A 20,651-nucleotide genomic window follows, 5' to 3' on the forward strand; every position below is an offset into this window, starting at 1 on the left:
GAGAGGAAAGAGTCATGCTGTTCTTAAGGCCAGAAAAAAAAAAACGGATATATTGTGTAGAAAGCCAAACTTAGTCTCACGGTTGTGACTCAAAAGGGAGGCACTTAGAGGTGTGGAGAAAAGCGGGTGTTGTATTAATGGGAACATTCCAGAGCCCTGCTCATGGAACACAGCCTGAAAGGGAAAGCTGAATCAAATAGATGGATCAGGGAAAATGATCAGGAAACAGGAGAATAGCATTCATGTGCTTCTTGGCTTTACTTCATAGTTGTGAATGGGGGCAGGACGGTGTCTAAATGTTTCCTTATGTTTGCTCTTAAAACATCATGAAAACATATTTTTGTTAAAAATAGATTCACAAGTCGTTCACTTTGCTTACTCAACTGGATTTAAAAAAAATAAACAAGCACCTCCAACTTGGGTTGCCAGGTGTCCAGTATTTAACTGGATTGTCCTGTATTTGGCCAAGCTGTTCAGTAAAAAATGAGAGGTAATACCGGACATGTATGTGTATACCGGTATTACCTCTCTGACGTAGTGGCCTGACCGACTTCGGGGCATGGGTTTCTCCAGCAGGGCTCTTGCTAGGGGGCTGGGCATTTTCTTCCATCCTGATTTGCTGCTGCGTGATGCAGCCAATCAGGAGGAGGTGACAAGAGCTTGAGGGTGTGGCCAAGGTGGAGAAAATAGTGTGGAGCAAAGAGAGGTGAGGGGTGTGTCTGTCTGTGAGTCTCTATGAGTGTGTGCCTCTGTCTGTGTGCATTTTTCTGTGGTTCTGTGGTTGTGGGTGTTCTGTGGAGGGGAGTGGGAAAGAAAATGATAGGGATGGGGGGTAGAAAACGAGAGGGATGGGGGGAAAAGTGAGAGGGATTAGGGGGCAAGAGAAAGTAATAGGGATCTGGGGGAGAAAGAAAATGAGAGGGATGTGGGAGGAAGAGAAAATGAGAGGAATGTTGGGGGAGAGAAAATGAGAGTGATGGGGGGGGTAGAAAACGAGAGGGATGGGGGGAAAAGTGAGAGGGATTAGGGGGCAAGAGAAAGTGATAGGGATCTGGGGGAGAGAGAAAATGAGAGGGATGTGGGAGGAAGAGAAAATGAGAGGAATGATGGGGGAGAGAAAATGAGAGTGATGGGGAGGGAGAAAATTAGAGGGATGGGGAAAAGAAAATGAGCGGGATGGGGGGATAGAAAATTAGAGATATTGGGGGGAGAAAAATAAGAGGGATGGGGGAGAGAAAATGAGAGGGATTGGGGTAGAGAAAATGAGAGGGATGTGGAGTAGAGAAAATAAGAGGAATGGGGGAAAGAAAATGGGAGGGATGTGGGGAAAGTGAAATGGATGAGGGGGCAAGAGAAAGTGATAGGGATCTGGGAGAGAGAGGAAATGAGAAGGATGGAGGGGGGGAGAAAATAAGAGGGATGGGGGGGAGAAAATAAGAGGGATGGGGGGGAGAACATAAGAGGGATGGGGGGGAGAAAATAAGAGGGATGGGGGGGGAGAAAATAAGAGGGATGGGGGGGGAGAAAATAAGAGGGATGGGGGGGGGGAGAAAATAAGAGGGAGGGGGGGGAAGAAAATGAGAGGAATGGGGGAGAAAAAATGACAATCCTACCTCCAACTGCAATAAAGTCCTTTAATTAACTCCATTGCCAAGTTATTCATGACGTTGCTTTTGGCATTAAAGGGTGAAAAGCAGTATTTTATTTTTCTCTATTCTTCTGAAACATGATGCAAACCATCTACAGTTTTTTCTGCTTGGGAAGCAGGTATCCAAAAACCACAAGAAGATTTTCTTACTACACGTTCACAATTTTTTTTCTTTTCTATGATTTCATAATAAATGAAACGCCACTTTAAAGTGACTTTGGCTTCTTATACTCTAGGTAATTTCCACTTTTTAGCTATATAAAGGTGTTCGTTCACCTGAGACATTATGCAGCTAGTCAAGAATTTATTTGACTAACCGAAAAATCCTATTATTATTATTATTATTATTATTATTATAAAGACCAATGCACATAGAGCTAATGTAATGAGCCAATAAACATTGCACTCAATAAAAGTTATACATCACATTCAAATTAGTTTCACTATCTTCTTCCACGTCGTAAGCATTGGAGAAGTCTGCACTACATTGCAATCCTTTCTGTCAGTGGAGGTCTTAAAGTAATAATGAGAGGGAGTGGCTCAGTGAGTAAAAGACACTGACGGGCACTGAGAGTTTGAAGCAGGGGAGCCTGGTTCAATTCCTGGTGTCAGCTCCTATGTGACCTTGGGCAAGTCACTTTATCTCCCTGTGCCTCAGGCACCAAAAACATAGATTGTAAGCTCCACTGGGCAGGGACCTGTGCCTGCAAAATGTCTCTGTAAAGTGCTACGTGTAACTAGCAGCGCTATACAAAAACATGCTATTATTAATAATGAGCATTTCTCCCTAAACATAGTATTCACTAATGGAGTTTTTATTTCTTGGCAACTCTGAGTTGGGGAAATATGGCTGCCATTGAGAAATGGCTATAGTGAGAAGCCAGACACACCAGGTTACAATGCAAATGCCCTGATTTATTGCAGGTTGCAGATGCATCAAAAGGCATCGCCAATGTTTCGGCCCTCTTGGGAACTTCAGGGCATCAAATCATCTTACTATATCCTCTACATGTCAATTGCTGTGGTGGTGATTACAGCAGCTGTACTTGGGCACCAGTTGTCTCTCTTTTTGTGATTATTGTGTTTTTCATTTGGGTTGTGCATTATAATACTTTTAACCAAAACCTGTTAATTTTATCTATAAATATATTCAATTCTACCAATGCATTTTTTTAAAAGTCCTTAAAGCAGAAATTAGTGCGGCTCAATCAAGGCCACATTTAGCAATGCTATGCCAAAAAGACTAATTGGGCTGTAAAAAGCCTTTCGGCCCTGTAGGTGTATTGAAGGTATCTTGTGGCATAGCATTGTTTAGTAAATATGGCCCTGGGTTTAGAAAAATTGGTTGATGGATGCTTCAATATTGTTGGACATTTTTTCTTATACATGTGACTTTATTTATGTATATACAGGCCAGTATATACGAGCTGCAAACATCTTTAATTTAACTTTCAGCCAAAATCACTCATCTGAATCTTGATATTTTATCTGACTTTGTGACCAATGGTATGGGTGGTATGGATCACTGTAGCATTATTACATGTAACATTGTATTTGTAATTGTTGTTGAAATTTGTATTATTGTTTCAGGTTCAAGCCCACTCAGGATGCATCAAGGCCATATGCCATGACTGTAGCCTGCCACTGTCCATGATATGTTTTGCTGAACACAAACAGGAAGCACATAATATACCAAAAAAGACAGAACATTGTGATGTCTTTACATGGAGATAAGGCAGCAATGGTCATACTGTACACAAGTGATAACAAGGAATGAGAGACAAATAAATGCTGGGAGTAGTGAAAGGCTTGGACTGGCCTTTTAAGTATCTATAGGTAGCCCAGTGGGCCACAGTTTTAGGTGGGTCCTCAAAGTCCAACCTGGCCAAGTCTGCCAGGATAATCAGCACATTCGCAAAATCATGGTTAGCCTCAGAGACTGGATGAAACAGTGGCAGTATCTGCAAATTTTATTTCAGTAGTGTCCATTTGATCTGTGTCCATCAATGCATGCATGTGTCTATCTCAGTTGGTTACCTCTGTTTCTAATAGTATCTACATGTATAAGTATGGATGGACGTATGTGCAGGCGAAAGGTGAATTGGCTAGAGTAGAAGTGTGTATGAACCCTGATTGCATATCTAAGTCACGTGCCCACTTGTGTGCTGTTTGTGACAGTTGGTATATGGGAATGGATTTAGCTGAGATATTGTGCATTTCAGGGACCTTTGCAGAGGTGAAAAGTGGGACCGCTTGCGAGCGGTGTATTAAACCTTTGTCCTGTATTTTTATTTATAAAAATGTTTTACCAGGAAGTAATACATTGAGAGTTACCTCTCGTTTTCAAGTATGTCCTGGGCACAGAGTTATAAAAATACATGGTTACATTAAAGAACAGGGTTATACAGTCAATTCACAGACATTTCAAAGACAGATGGAGTTTGAAAATTGGACACAAGGGATAAAGGGCTTGTGAGTTTCAGATTGAAATAGAGAAGCTTTAACATCACCAAACATTAGCGAACAACAGCAAATGGCTCACACCCTTTGGCTGCCCTTCGGCTACACCAAAAGCTGTCTGCCTTTGAGGCAACGCAGATGAACACTGAAGTGGTTGAGATTCAATGCAGCTGTGAATGCAAAGACCTTTGTCTTCTTGGTTCATTAACATTCCAGTGGGTGCGGTTGATGTTCCACAAAGTACAAGCAAATGTTAACCCTTAGCAGGGTGGTCCTGTGTAGAGGGGAGCTGCTCTTGGGGAGCCCCATCAGGCTATCCGCCTTTGGGGCAACACAGATGTACACAGGTCAAATATGTGATCTGTGTATGTACTCTCAATGTATTACTTCCTGGTAAAACATTTTATAAATAAATAAATGTATGTATCTATGAGTTCATGCATGTATGTTTGTGTGTACTGTATATGTATTCATGATTGAATGATCATCTAGCTTGTGTATACATAAGAGCAAGACCAATGTCTATTATGGCACTAAAGTCGGCCCCTGCAATATTTGATACAACTTTTATACCCCAGTCTGACATTGAGTAGTGGTAATGTTTGAATTGACTCCTCCTTCAGTATGGACTGGACCTGCAATTAATTTAGGCGTAATGAACAATGCATTGCAATTGTCTCCAGAACTAAAAGAGGAGTGAAGAATATGTATAAGGCCTAATGACACTAAAGGGGATCAATAAATAAGTTTGTGAGCTTGATATATACTAAGAATATGAAAGGGGAAATAAATCTCAAATTAGATAATTAAGTGACAGTGGGGATAGAAGGTATGAATGTTTTGAGAATATTGACTCATTTAAAATTCTAGTAGCCAAATTGGTAGAATAGCTACTGAAGAGAGTTTAAGTTCCAAGGACAAAGAAGCCCAAATGCACATCCAATACGATAAATTATTTAGTTCATTACTATATGTTTATTTTCAGATTTTTCGTCTCATAAGTATGGGTCGTATAAGTTCAATCCTTCAGCCAAAACATTTCAAGCCGACAACCACATCAAGGTAGACCGTATCAACAGGTCCTATACTTAGGGTGACCATATTTTTCCCTGGATAAACCGGGACAAATTTAGTGCATGCACAAATGGCGAGCGCCAAGCATGCATGCGCGAATGGAAAATGCCAACTGCGCATGCGCGAAAGGAAAGTGCCCATCGCGCATGAGTGGTTGGCAACTTGCCCGACGTGCATGCGCAATGGGTGCTTGCCAGATGTGAATGTGTGAATGCGCATGAGCGATGGGTGCTCGCCAGCCACTCGTGCGCATGTGAGATGGGCACTTGTTGGCCACGTATGCGCACGAGCAGCCGGCATGCGCCAATCACACATGTGCGGCCAACAAGTGCCCCCCCCCCCCCCCAAAATAGGACATTTTTTTTAAAAAGCCGGGACGTGGGACAAAGTCCAGAGACATGGGACAGTGTGACATGTATGGGGTGCCTAACGGGTTCAAATTTAGGAGCACTATATGTGCTACAATATGTCTGAGCTATAGTGTCGTCAATACTGGTTGAAATTCAGAAGGGCTGCAATAAATCTGGTTTAAAAAATCTAAAAAGCAAAATATTATGCACCTCCCGTTAAGTTCTGAGGAGCCTGCAAATAAAAAAGACAGATCTTTTGTACCAGACTCTGTATGCTATGTGAAAGAGAATAAGGGGTTGGGTTGTCATTTGTCCAGTATTGAACCGACTATCCTGTATTTGGACACTCATCCAGTAAAAAAAAATTGAGATAATACTGGACATGTATGTGTCCGGTATTAACTCTCTGGATGTAATGACCGACCAGCTTGGGGGGCAGCATGATTTGCCTGAACAGGGAGAGAGCACGGCTGCTTCTAGGGGGCTGGGCATCTTCCTCGGTCCTATTAGCTGCTGGGTAATGCAACCAATAAGGAGGAGGTGTCAGGAGCCTGGGAATGGAACCAAGGAGAGGAGGAAACAGCATGGAGCGGAGAGAGGTGAGAGAGGTAGATGTGTGTGTGTGTGTGTGTGTGTGTGTGTGCGTGCGTGCGTGTGTGTGTGTGTGTGTGTGTCGAGCAGGTCACAACTTTCACCATTGTGTACAGTATTTAGGTTTTGGCAAACCTAATAAGGGGTGTAAATATTAAGATAAAAGCAGTATTCTGATATTATAGAAAGAGGTAGTAAAGCAGAATTGGAGAGTGGAGGAAGGAAAATTGAAGTTAGCATGAGCTTGAGAGGAAGGGGTGCAGGTGAGAACCTTGCAAATGAAGCAATATAGGCACTAGGCATAGACACATAGAAATAATGCATACAGTAACTGTAAGAAAGCTGTGAAGGTAAATAATAGGGATATGTGTGTAAGATCATAAGAAGGAGTGAATTCAAATACACAGTTGTGTTTAACATTTAAAAAGTGAGGACTGAATTGAAGTGATGGGCTAAATTGAAGTGATGCACAGCAAACAACCTTCAATGATTGATAACATAATATGTTCGACAGAAAGATAGCAAGGTGAACAAAAAATTTTATGTGCACCTACAGCATATATTGAAAGAATTGGGAAATGAACATAGAGTGTTTGTGTGTTTATTGTGAAAAGTAAATACCATGAACCCGAGAGTATGTCCCATGACATACTTGAAAACGAGAATTAACTCGCAATGTATTATTTCCTGGTAAAACATTTTATAAATAAAATGACTCCGTGTGTGTGTGCTACACAAAGTGAGAAGTGAGCGCAGAGCATTAGCTCAACAGTAAGGCTGGAATTCGAGGACTGTGTCTAATAGCAAGCATGTATGTTTGTAACAATGCAAGGAGGTTGCAATACAAGCTTGGGTATCCATGTAAAGCTACAATACATTGTGTGCATTAGTATAACTTTGTAAAGGATGATCAGGATATATGTGCAGCATTGTAAACAGTGATTGGGGAATACAAGGAATGTGTACCCGTGAAGGAGAAGACAAGGAGAGAGAGAGAGAGAGAGAGAGAGAGAGAGAGTCTGACATTGGAAATGAGTTAAGCAGTACAAGGAATGTGTGTGTGTGTGTGTGTGTGTGTGTGTGTGTGTGTGTGTGTGTGTGTGTGTGTGTGTGTGTGTGTGTGTGTGTGTCTGACATTGGAAATGAGTTAAGCAGTACAAGGTGTGTGTGTGTGTGTGTGTGTGTGTGTGTGTGTGTGTGTGTGTGTGTGTGTGTGTGTGTGTGTTTGTGTGTGTGTGTGTGTGTGTGTGTGTAACATGGATGGGAACGGGGTGAGAGCATTTGAGGAGTGCGTGTAACATGGTTAAGAGTGAAGACTAGGGAATAGAAGAATGTGTGTGTAATGAGTAAGAGGGAGGGGAGTCATGTTCATTCCTTCTCTGGGATTGGCAGCCCATGTCAGGGGGGTTTCCTGTGCGTGAGGTTGCATTGCTCCCCCTCGGATTGGCCTGGGAGCTGTCAGTCAGGTAGGGTGGGAGGAGCTTGAAGGGCAGCCCTGTGTCTCTGGCTGGCAGTAGCTTGTGGTGTCTGTGTGGATGTGTGTGCACGCCCCTGAGACTCAGAGAGAAAGAGGCAGAGAGAGGTCCAGCAGCAGCAGCAGCAGCAGCTTCAGCAGCAGGGACAAACTGGCAGGATGAGCACTTCTCCCTGACAGCACTTTTCTCTAATCCAGACATGCACACAAACAGTTCCTGCAAGGATCATACACCACTGGCCGGATAAGCAGACTTTTCATAAATGCATGGAGCACTTGTATATATGCGCCTGGCTGTAGATCACAATGCATGAAATACTACCTTTTATAAACATGCAAACCTATTCGTGTGACTGATCTTTCCACTACGTTCACACATAAGAGGATTTATATGGGGGGAGGGGGAACCCAAGCACCAAACAGAAGGAAAACCAACTGCTAGCACTTTATTCCTCCACGGAAGAAACCATCACTTTCTTCCCACAAACCTCTTGTGTTTGCCACTCTTTTTTTTGGTAGGTGTGGGGATTACTTTTTTTTTATGTTCTTGGTTGCCCTGTCCTGTTCTTGGTTGCCCTGTCTCCTTGGGAGTTGGGATGTGTTGCTCAGGACTGTAAGGGCAGACGAAGAAGCGGATCTGCGGTATAAACAACCCATGGAGAGTAGAGCACCCTTATAATCTCTGTGTGTGTGTTTGTGTGTCTGAGTGTTGGTGCTACAGCCGACTGTCCATGTGTGTGAAGAGCACATGGTGCTGGATCTATCCATTACTGGGTTTGACGGAGACACAGGAGAAGACAAGCCACAGATCTGGACAGTGATCAGAAGCTGTCTCTTCTACTCTGGATTGCATCTGTAGGACAGGAGGGAGGAGGACTTGGAGCAGTGGGATCTAGGCAGCTGCTTGAGGGACCTGGAGGCTGCAGATAGGGAACTGCGAGCATGAGCAGGTATTGCTATCCCTCTCACTTATCTCCTTACCTACACAGGGAAGATGGGAAGGGGAGGAGGGGATGTCACGCCTACTAGTACCTACGGGTTATCTACCTGCACTCCATCTCCAGGCTACTTCTCTGATCAATATCCCAGCTGGGAAATATATGATTGCAGGAATTACACAAGGGCACATTTGACTTGGCACAAAAGGAGTTTGACGAAGGCTGCCAGCTGGATCTGTGTTTGGGTGGCATGCGGGTTCAGTCCTGTGTTTTATGTTAGCTCTGGTAGGAAAAGGGCTGCATATGCTATTGAAGTAAATATACATTAATACAAATAGGGACTGAGTCAACATTATAAGCAGACTTACCAGATATCATGTTGGCAAATAGTATAGGCAGATTTGGGAAGCCTTAGGGGAACAGCATCCTGTTTTAAAACAATAGTTGTTCAAGCAATGCATATGATGGCACCAAAGGGGTTAAGATGATCTGGCAATGGGATACTGTAGGGTGGGAAGAGGTGAGGATCATCCTGTACGTTAATGTTAGCTGCTATCTAGCATTACACTCAAATGATGAATACTGGACCGTGCAGACTGCTATTCCTTTTAAAGAACACAACATTACAAATATATACAAATGCTGTTAGAGCATGGCATAGAAAAGTGGGATGAGAGAGAGAGGAGAGATGACACAGTGTTACATGTTAGTCTGTAGAGGTGACAGGGGAACATTGTGGTCTGAGATTTCCTGGATACAATAGTCATATTCGTTTGTGTCCATAGACTACCCAATCCTTTCATTATCAACTCTATCGCTGGAGCCAATAAAACACAAATCACCAAAGGGATACAATTGTATTTAGTGTGTATCTATTTTATTGAAGCATCAAACAAAGCTCTTACAATTCACATGAATACATAACATTTTCTTTCCATTTATGGCACATCAATTTTCCATTTATTTTAAACATCCCTGCTTCCTCCAAAATATTTGATTCATTCAATTCACAGGTTGTTTGTGATGCCTGCAATACATTGAAAGGTTACCCTAGTTCTCTCAAATGACATGCAGTGCTGTGCTTTACACCCTCTTCTGTGTCTGTGTGTGGTACAAATGTATTTGGGCGTGCTGTGGTTATATGTGTAAAGCAATGACTTGTCTTCCTTGCTGCATGTCCATCTGCCCTGTTTAGTTTGTCACTCTTTGGTAACAGATCCCAGAGCCCAAGATCAGGACAGCACATCAGCTTTATATTTACACAAGGCAAGATAGAGGTAACCAATTGATTCCTGTTATTGTTCAAGGTATAATTGTTATGACTATATGAGGGTTGTAAGCATATGATGCACTTCCCAACATAAAACTAAAGGCACATTTCACAGAAAAATTAAATTCTGTGGGTATTTGTACAGACACACTGTTAAATTGTAAGCACTTCTGAGAAGGACTTTTACCCACCATATCTTTTTATGGGGTTTTTTTTTTGTCTTAATTGTACCTGTATGCTTTCCTCATTGTGTACCACAGTCTTCCACACCTGGTACATTTCGGTGCTCTCATGCCTTAACAAACACTTGCTATTAATATGAAAGGGATATGTTCACTCACATCCTATTTGGTCTGTTTGGCAATGCAAGACCATATATTAGCTGGTTCATGTTCTATAATACTTTCATGTTTCTTAAAACTTTTAAGGTTGGAAGATTATATATATATATATATATATATATATATATATATATATATATATATATATATATAAAGATATATAGTATCTATATCTATATCTATCTATCTATCTATATATATATATATATATATATAAAAAAAAATATATATATATATACATATATAAATGTGTGTGTATATATATATATATATATATATATATATATATATATATATAGTATCTGTATCTATATATATATATATATATATATATATATATATATATCTTTCTTGCAGCCAGGTTTCCCTTTTTGTCTTTTTGTACCTAAATAATATTTCGTAGCACCTGCCATAGCTCCGTGCAACCATAGCGTCAAACTCTTCATATCTATTAGGGAGGGTCCCTACAAATGAATGCAACATTGTAGCATATTTCCCCTTTCTTCTTGAACACAGATCACTCAATGCAAGTTATGTAAGTTGAAGATGAAGACATCTTCCAAAACTCATTGGTAGATCTTTGACATGTTGTCCAGTATTATCAGAATGGGTAGCAGACCAGCCTAGCGCTTACAGTATGTGGTTAGAGCGTATCATGGTAGACAGCACTGGGGTAATCACTTACTGTAGTTGATTCCCACTTGCCTGTTTTGTACAAATACCAACAAAGGAGAAAAGGTAATCACCCCCTCCCTCTCCACACACATTTTATAGACTCCCTACTTATAACAGCAAGCAGTTTTCTTCAAATTTCATCCCACGGGATCTACCATTATTGTATTTTTAAAGTGGGAAATGGACTGGTTGGGCAGTTTCATAAATTCAGCTGTCAAATTGTGCCCAGTTAAAATTGCTTAAAGCTGTAAATGTGCCGGAAAGGGATTTTCAGAGAAGCAAGCCTATGCAGCTTTTTTGTGTGTGCATATGATAGGCTGAAATAGAGAGGAAGGGGGGCGTAAATTTATTTAGGGACTTTCTTCAGGACTTGGTTTTCCAAGTTTAGTTTTGTCATGGGCAGGGTGAGAGTGTTGGGGGTGTAGAGAGGAGGAGTGAGAAGACACATTTAGATCAGCCTGAAAATGAGATTCTATGTGCTAAAAACACCTGCCCCCATGATATGAGGATATACTTTTGCTTTATATGCTTTGTTGCAATACACTTCTACAAGCTCTTTATACATTCTTCAGTCATCCCTCTTATTCTTTGTTATATTGCGGCATTCTGGATTTATACATTTGTAATCGTTTAGGATTTCTACCAGTTTTAAATATGGCTTCTGTTTCCTATCTTAAAACTTATAAAACCCCACACCATCTATTGTGATTCCTTTTTAAAGTAGTGTTCAAAGTTCCCCAAAGTGGAGGTGGATTTTCTGTGCCAACCCCAATTGTGCTGCTTCAGTTAGTGATTACGGGCCTGTTCTCCAATTTTAATTTTGTCGCTGGATGAGTTGGACATTATGCGTTATGTAGATAAGAGCAATAAGAAAACACATTGACATTTCTCTCAGCCTATTAAAGAGATTCTTTGTGCAAGTGTTTAAAACAATGAGCTTCATATAAGCAGAGAACAGGCATTTTAAAAGAGCTTAAAGAAATTAATTACTGTGTGTTTACACTGCCAAGCTGGTGATTAAAAAAAAAACAGCAAAGGTTATTCAAAAGGAAAAACTAACTTAGGTTACTAGGTCTGCTGCTCGAAATCAGCTTTGGGTATTAGGTTTAACATTACTTTTTAATTAAAAGTAAACAATTTCATGAATTAACCCTCTATTTTCGGAGAACTTAATGGGGCACTTATCAGAGTCCAGCCACTGAAATGATGTCTTCATGCTTTACCCAAGAAATATAGATCCTTGTTGTTCTCCAAATCAGATTAACTCACAGAATACAACAGGGCCATTGTTTGTGATATCACGATAAGCACACAGTTGTGTTTGTGAGCTGTGATGGGTTAAGGACTGCTTAACCTAATGGTGGTACTGGGATATCCCTTTATCTGCTGCTGTGTGTTAAGCCACTAGGGGCCTGTATACACTGCACTTGTGCAGTAAATACAATTGCAAAACATATGCTCTGCATTCAGCAAACATGAATGTTTCCTACACAAAGCCAAAGCAAGGGAGACATTTCTTTAGGTCTTGCTGCATTCATATGTTAGAGAAAGTACTCTTTAAGTTGTTCCTTTTTTATCTTCTGTCAAAAGAGATTTTGCCTCTCCTTGGTGTTCATTAATCATACTGTCTCATATCTTTCAGGCCTGAGTAGAATTTTGGACTTGCCTTGTTTTATATACAGTAGGCGTTTTGCTATATCACTTCTGCATCAGGTTGATAATGCTGCTGTTAAACTCTATCATCTCTGAAGGAAGGGGGTTAATAAGGGCAAGCACTGGGACTTTGAGCAATAATGCAAGACAAACAATAGCAGCAGACACAGATTGATGAGATATTGAAATGAGCTGTCTTCAAGAGCGGAGTGAGTTTTTGCTGGAGTGTGGTCAGCATTCAGAAAGACGCCAATCGAAGATGCACTGTACAGTTTTGAGTGTCGGTTTCACAAATTCGAAATCGACCAAGCATGGTGTTTTTTTTTTTTTTGATAGACATTAGGCAATGAGGTCAAGTATGCTTACACGGTTTCTACTGTTGATTTTCCGTTTCTCAAACTGCCAAGACAGCCTGTTTGTAAAAGTGCGTCGACAAAGCATTTACATATTGAATTCCCTTCAAAAGGGCAGTTGATTTACCAAGCCATGGAGAGAAAACATTTGGAAAACAGCGGTCTGAAGGCTTGTGTTTCAGTTCAGGGAAGTCAGTAGAAGCCAATATTTGCAAAGTACAGTACAGTAGTTGGAGGCTGTGGAATTACGATGAGTGTAAGTATGTGTTTCAGTAAAAGGTACATGACAACGGGATTAGCATGTAACAAATTCCACACTGGTTTCAGTTTCTGATGAGGAGTCTGGTATATAACGAAACCGCATTGACACCAGTAGCACTAGGGGGCCTGCAGTTCAACCTGGTATCATTGCGTCATGCTTATTACCTGGTGCTGAAGTGGTTAAGAATTCTTATAATCAATCATTTGATATAGATAGGTAACTATGTCAATGCAAGTCTGTGGTTGCATCAGTGGACTTCTTTAAATCCGCAGTGGGGAAACAATATCCTCCCACGAGCTGCGCAGTCCTTAGCCTTTGTCCAGCTTTCCCTTTCTGCAGAAAGCTGCTTTTCCAATGTTACTTCTAAGGGTGAAATGCAAACTGGCAGCCAGACTCCAAATCATTGGGGTTCTAAATGTTTTCCTTCCCATGTTATCAATGATTTACCAAGAAAGTGCAAAGTCGAGGAGTTATATTAGCCTGTGATCTACTTTTACACAGCAAGCGTTTGTACTGCATGTCTACTGAGGAAATCTGATGATGTAGAAAAAGATTGCTTGTAAATTCTGGTCCAACAAGCCTGAGTGTTGTTTAAGCTGCTGTGAATTCTCACTGCTGCATTTCCCCCCACAGTGCAGGTTTAGGCTAAGATCATTGTATCCACCATACCTTGTGTATTGTCATTTGCTTTACATTTCTCACATTCAGAGTATGCAGTATCTGTTAAAAATATGTAGCCATCTGTCTGATATACAGTACCAAGAAGCTGACAAATCTACCCATATAACACCTTAAATGATGATGCTTTTCTAAAACAATATTTCTTTTGCTTTCATGATAAAAGAATTGACATAAAATATAAACTTCAGGGTTTGTTAGTTATGCTTTTTCTTAGGTTTTTTTGGGGGGTTATAGATTTGTTATTTGTTGATTTTGATTAATGTTTTAGTACAATAAAATTCACTTTGTCACGCTTTAAGTTCCTTTTTATATTTCTGAATTCCTTTAATACTTAATATCTACTAGAATTGGCCAAAGTAAATATAGAGTAAGTTGAGTTCAGTTTTCTCGATATTTTCTAATTCTTATAGAAACCTTTCTCTACCATTAGTTTTATTATAATTTGCAGGAAACATTTTACGTTTCAGTACTTAAACTTCCTGTGACATGTTTTAAAGAGCAATATACATACAGTACATACATATAAAAGTATCTCTAGCACCAATTAAAAACCTCACAAATAGAGACTAGAGCAATTGCTGCTAACTAGTCCTTGTATTTTCCAGGGTGATTGATTTTTGCAGTGATATTTTAACAAAATAAGCACATTTGTATCTGCAGCCCTCATACTGTGGTATGAAACCGTAACATTTTAGAAGACCCTACACAGTGTAAGAGAATCAGCAGTATAATATTATACTCTCTAACTATCCTGGCGATGCAGGCAATGTATGAAAATTACTTTATTTTACTTTTGACATTCTGGTTTTAAGCAACATATGCAAATCATTAGGCTCTTTAGTAATAGATTGCTTTGAAATGCAATTCCTTATTTTGTGTGCATTCGTTAACTTTATATTCTAGCCTCAAATACCAAAAAGGCAGTTTAATATTGTGGAAGGATACATTTGTACACATATTATTTACACTTTGCATTGCATTTACACTGCACATTAAAGGAGCAGTTCCGCCTGCACTGTATTTTTTTTTTAACATGTATAGGAAGCAGGAAGTCTCCGGAGCTGAACTGTGTTAATTTCAGCTCCAGGGACCCCCTGCTCCCAAGATACTTACCGGGAAAGGTGACGCCAGTACAGTCCCCTCCAGGGAAACAAAATAGAGGTTTAAATTGCCTGCATTACGCGTCAACCATCTCAGAATCCTATTGCTTTTAAACCTCAATTAAGTACTGGCCGCACCTTCTCTGGTAAGTCTCGAAAAGCAGGGACCCCAAAATTAAAATTGACGCAATGCAGCTCTGGAGACCCCCAGCTTCCAAAACATGTTGGAAAAAGAATGGGGGGGGGGGGAGGGTGTCATGGGAGACCAGGACTTAACACATTTATACCTTTCTGGGATCATTCACTAGACAAAACATGGTGGTGGAATAAAACGAGGTTTATTCAGGTAAACCCGTGTACACACAAAGGAAATACAAAATGCAGACAGAATACACTTACTGGGGGTCTGGGGAGGAAAACTAGCCTCAACTAGGTGCAAGGCGTCAGCTTCAGCAAAGGCTTACCCTGTCCGCTCCACATCACTGGAATAAGCCTGGAACAAGTAACATTATTCCTCAGAACTGGTCCTCAGCTAGGCTAAGATTCCCTGGCACCTCAATGCCTAGTGCTTTGATATTGCGCGCAAAACACCTGGGAAAAACTGCCGGTGCTTCACAGGGCCCAGTCCCAAGTTTGCCTATAAATCTGAAAGACTGGAAGAGTGACAGAGCTCTCTGATTGGGCAGCCCCTTACATAGACCTCAGTGTCCTATGTCTAACAGGGAATAGCGGCCAATCAGAGCGTGGAATGGTTTTTCCACACCAGCCAATCAGAACGGGGGTTCGTCTGCTGATGTCAGAGGAGAGGGCATGCCAAGCCGGGTGGGTGGGAAATATGAACTAGCCAATGGGAAATGCGATTACGAGCAACAACTTCCCCCAGCTAATTCATATCCCACCTGCTGGTCAGGCTCCACCAGGTCTGGCAGTCAAAAAGGTGTGCAGTGGGTTGCCCCCTGTTCTCTGGACCTCCTTTGAACTTCAATGTCTATGCAGACATCCTGGCACCTATGTAAATGCCCAGGCTGACTCAGCCATTTGTACATACAGTATACAACATTATAAAACATACTTCAATAAAGTATAGACCTTGGGGAACCTTCTAACTGAGGGAAATGGGTCTGGGATACTTGGGCTCGAAAACTACATTTCTGGGGGACACCGGAGAGCCCCGGTGTAATTCACCTCACGTACCCGCAAATCATGCCTGCACGTCGGGGGGAATTATTTGTCCTCCGGTAACTTCGTCCCCCGAACTCCTATAAACAAAAATGAATACATTTTGACCCAAATATCCCACCTAAAACTTACACTCCCAAAATCCCACGTCTCTAGGACACTGGGAACCCCAAAAGCCCCTTAACAGGTCAGGGTTTCCCTATACTTAACATTGGGCTTCCATAACCCACCCTGTCTTCATGTACAGCTGGGTACCCGCAAATCATACACTATTTGTGGGTAACGTAACAGTACTACCGGCTACTTCGGTCAGCAATACTTTGATCCAGTTTTTAACCCTAGTTGCTCCCCGATGTCCACCCTTAAACTCCCGTTCCCAAAGTCCCTGTCCTGCAGCTATCTCCTAACAGGTACCCTAACTATACCTGGCATCCCTAGCTTACATTCCTTCAGGGGACCGTAAAATGGGGACAGAGAGACAGGGAAACATCACGACGCACAACTAGACCCAAGAGCTGATACTTCAGCCCTTGACATACGGTTCTAGGGGCAGCCAGATGGGCTTAACCTTTATTAATGCCGACTGGCAACCCCCTACCGTCACAGGGGGAAGCAGAGGGAACGCCTTTGCAACACATGCAGGTTGCTATTTGGGTTAATACTTTGCAGGTCCTTCCCTGTCTTCCTATGAGCAGGTCAAGCACTCTACTAGACTAGGAGGGGAGAGAAGGTGTGGGCTGAGTAGTGCAAGGACTAGGAGCCAGGGGGAGAATACCTTGAGGGCTGGATCTGGAAGTTCAAGGAGGGATCTTCAGACATCAGAGGGGCCTTCACAAGGCATGTGGGGGGTCTTTGAGGAGCTGCTAACAGCCCACGGAGGGGCCCTCAGACAGCAAGCGGCCTTGGAGGGACTGCTAAAGGCAGATAGGTTTGGGACAGAGACACACACATACACCGTATAAGCAGCTGTAGAGCCAGGAAGATTGAACACATTTTTTCCCCACTTGTGCAGTTGCTTATATCACCTAGTCTCCGCCCATGAGGAAGGCCCTGATTGGCTCTCACAAGCAGGCTACAATTAAGATAGCTTGTAAGCGTTTTTTTTCCTGACACGTGGACTGGCAGGAGGCATTCCCGGCTGTCCCCGTCAGCTGCCCTGAATATACTGTACCTATACATAAAAAGGAAAAAGAAAGCGCTCAGTTTCATAATCAACTGAATCAAAATCAAATCAAAAAGATAAGTGAAATCAACAGTAGTGAAATACAAATATAAATGCTCTGCTCAAAGTCTGAGGGTCCTACACGGATCCTCACAGAATAGATGTTTGGAATGGTGACCTAAGCACAAGGTAATGGGGGAGGCGGGGGGATATACATATATACATACATACATACTAGAGAAAGCTTTGTTTCATGACAAATCAAATTATGTGCATGTTCTATAGTGCTGCCAGTCTGATTTTTTGTCAGTTTCCTGTATCTTTCCAAATAAGCCGATGAGAAGCAACTCACCAATGTGCTAGATTTCTTCTACACTTCTCCATTGCTGCTTGCCTGGAGAGGCTGATCATAGCTCGGGTAAGGCACAGAGAGAACACTTTAGGACCAGAAAGCTAACATTTGAAAGTGGTGAAGTTCACAATTGAGAAGTAGGAAGGGAAATGATATGCACAGAAGTCTTGACATAAGTATGATCCACTGGACAAAAAAGCAGAAACATTATTTTGGATTAAAACAACCAAAAAAAACGATGTGTATCTGAGAAAGCCCAGTGCCGCTGTCCCGGCCTGAAAGATTAGGGTTTGGGAGCAGTGATAGATGTTAGATGCCTTTAGCCAGTTGTGGGTTTTGCTGTGAGGTCAACGAAACTAATGGGGGGTTGGAATTTACTGCCTTTTGTCTCTGTGCCAGCCCTACCAGCAGCATTGCTCAGAAAGAAAACGAGGCAGGCACATGCAGCGGATAGCTGAATATCCCAGTAAAATTATACAGAGAACTCATTTTTAACGCGGAACACTAAACCAACATTTTCAGCTAGAGAACATTCTGCCTCCAAGTATATTTTTCTGAAGAAATTAAATATGGAGGAAACATTCTGTAAATTTAGTTTCATTAAGAAATTATGTGGTAATATCTTATCTGTTGCATGGAAAAGATCAATATAATAATAACTTATATTGACTATACACAATATAATAATATTTATATTCATATATGCATTGTAAGGAACTCCAACTCTCTAATAGCCTGTCTGATGTGCATTGTAAGGAATCATAACCCTCCCAAATGCATTGTAAAGAACCCCAACCCTCTTTAATAGCACTTCGGAGATCAGATGCATTGTACTGTAGGAACCTGAACTCTTTCTAATAGTGCGTCTGAGATCAGATACATTGTAAGGGACCCCAAACCTCTCCAATAGCGCATCTGAGATCAGATACATTGTAAATGTGTCTGTATTTGGTACAATTTTAAAATGACCTTAAATTGTAGGGAACCCTTTGTAACATTGCTGACTGCAATACAGGATACGAACCCGCAGGGCAGAGGTAGGGAATAGTACACCAACCTCGGCCTGGGATCTGAGTACTGAGATGCAGGGATAGTCAAGTCCAATTCCGGGGTCGAGGCAGGGGTGTTCAGTTCCAGACAGAGGTCAAGCAAGATCAGGTAAACACAGAGGCAAAGACAGGGCTCATGCAGAATAAGGTACAGAGTACTTTGCACAAGCACTGAAGGGAGCAACTGCCTGCTATTTAAAGCCCAACTGCTGCAATGAGGACCAGAGAGAGGCTGACTTCCTGTCAGGAAGTGAGGAGGAGGAATTGCCAGGAATCAAGATGGCGATGATAGCTTGAGTGAGAGCGAGAGGTCACTTCTTGTTGGCAGCCACCTTAGTTATCCCTTGATAAAGGGCATTTTTGCCTGAAACTAGTTGGTGGACCCCTGCTGTGGCCTAGGGGGGACCCTTTTGTCCACTTTTTATGTAATAAATCTATTTTTTGTTGCTTAAAACCGTGAGCCTCCTTCTGTTACTTTGGCAGTGACTGCCTTATTTTTCTACTTGTTCCTGCCATCACCTGGGAGATGGCACGCCTATGAAGATTCTGAGATTGGATACTCCAGGAGAAACTGAGTGAGTTCACTTTGTGGGTCGCTGTACCCCTTTTTTCTCTGATATATGGGACGTTGGTCTGTACTATTTATTTATGGTGCCACTGGCATTAGGTATTAGTCCCCTAACCCTATTAGGGCTTTGTTATGCTATATGCTTACATTGAAGGAGTTTATCCTAAACCTCAGTTTATTATGCCAAACAGGACTTGTTTTTTCTGATGCACTGGCTTTCTACACAACCTCATCTTAGGTATCCAGACAGATCCCTTATTACCTTTATGTTTGCCAAGGAACCCAATCTGTTGAACACAGTATATGCTCCTCAGTATCCTACGGTCCACTTTCTGTTTAACGGCTTATCGACGCCGCATAAAGCAGTACGCTAGATGCATTATCCGACATCGGAACCGCTTATCTGCCGCGGATTAACATGGACCCGCAATCTGATGGTCAGATATCCGACAGCAGTCTGCCGGACGGATTTCGTCGGTTAAGCGAGGACCAACTGTACTAGACCAGTGATTCCCAACCAGGGTTCCTTGAAGCAGTCTCAGAGACACAGGATAAATATGTGCGAGGGGGGAGAGTGAGTGAGACGGAGGGGAGATAAATACATGGGTACAGGGTGGGAAATGGAGGCGGCTCGTGAGGTGTGAAATTTTGTGATTTACCCCCGTCAAAACCTAATATGTGTCTGCCAGATAGGAGTTCCCCGGGATTTTTCAAAATACTTCAAGGGCCCCTCCAAACAAAAAAGGTTGGGAATCACTGTACTAGACATTTGTGTTTTACAAATGCATTAGTTGTAGCTAATAGTTAAATACAATGTGTAGCGCATTGTGGGGTGACATTTGATGCATAAGCTCTATTTAAAGCTGCAGTTCAAGCAATATCTTACGTGTGTACGTTTTTTTTTTTAGTAAATCAGTTCTGTACTATGAGAAAATACTTGTAGCAATTTTTTTTTTTAAACAATTTTTAAAGACATTTTTAATGTATGCTAAAGAGGTAAGTGTAACCGGGACTTATCACTGTTGGAGAGAAACTTCCTCTAAACCCAGCAGTGTGTTGGTTAATAGCACACAGGCAATCAATCAGACTCCACATGGCTGATTAGTACTTTTAGAAAAAGCCTGGTCTTAGAAACAGGGAGGTGATTCTTGAGCTTACAAGGAAGCTGACATAAGGAAAAGGAGGGCTGTGTTCTGAGAGCAAGACAAAAGGGGACCAGACCTCTATGCCTAGACCCTCAAGCAGACACCTTCCTGGACACCAGTGACCTGCAGGGCCACCTGCGTTAAGGTACCCCCCCCCCAGCCTTGCATAGAGGGACTGGGGAAGTAAGTTAGCCCTTACACAGGGATAGGTGTTTATTGTTTTATGTATATTTTTGTTTGCTGTATTGTTTAAAGAAACAGGCGATAAAGCCTTATTTTAATTTCACCTTAAAAAAGGTCTCCATTGCATACCTCTGCACACATCT

General features: G+C 41.8%; 1 protein-coding gene across 39 annotated transcripts in view; it reads left to right on the forward strand.

Annotated features, from left to right (window-relative positions):
- Window positions 1–20,651, forward strand: part of PTPRD (protein tyrosine phosphatase receptor type D) — a 1,925,499-nt gene that overhangs the window by 1,386,608 nt on the left and 518,240 nt on the right. Inside the window, exon 1 of one of the 39 annotated variants that reach the window (XM_075596137.1) lies at window positions 7,623–8,547. The exons of the other annotated variants lie outside the window; for them this stretch is intronic. The gene's annotated coding sequence lies outside the window, so the exon portion shown is untranslated. Of the gene's footprint in view, window positions 1–7,622; window positions 8,548–20,651 lie in introns of those variants that run through there. 39 annotated transcript variants of the gene reach the window in all.

The sequence above is a fragment of the Ascaphus truei genome, chromosome 1, assembly GCF_040206685.1.
Source record: "Ascaphus truei isolate aAscTru1 chromosome 1, aAscTru1.hap1, whole genome shotgun sequence".
NCBI classification, from domain to species: domain Eukaryota; kingdom Metazoa; phylum Chordata; class Amphibia; order Anura; family Ascaphidae; genus Ascaphus; species Ascaphus truei.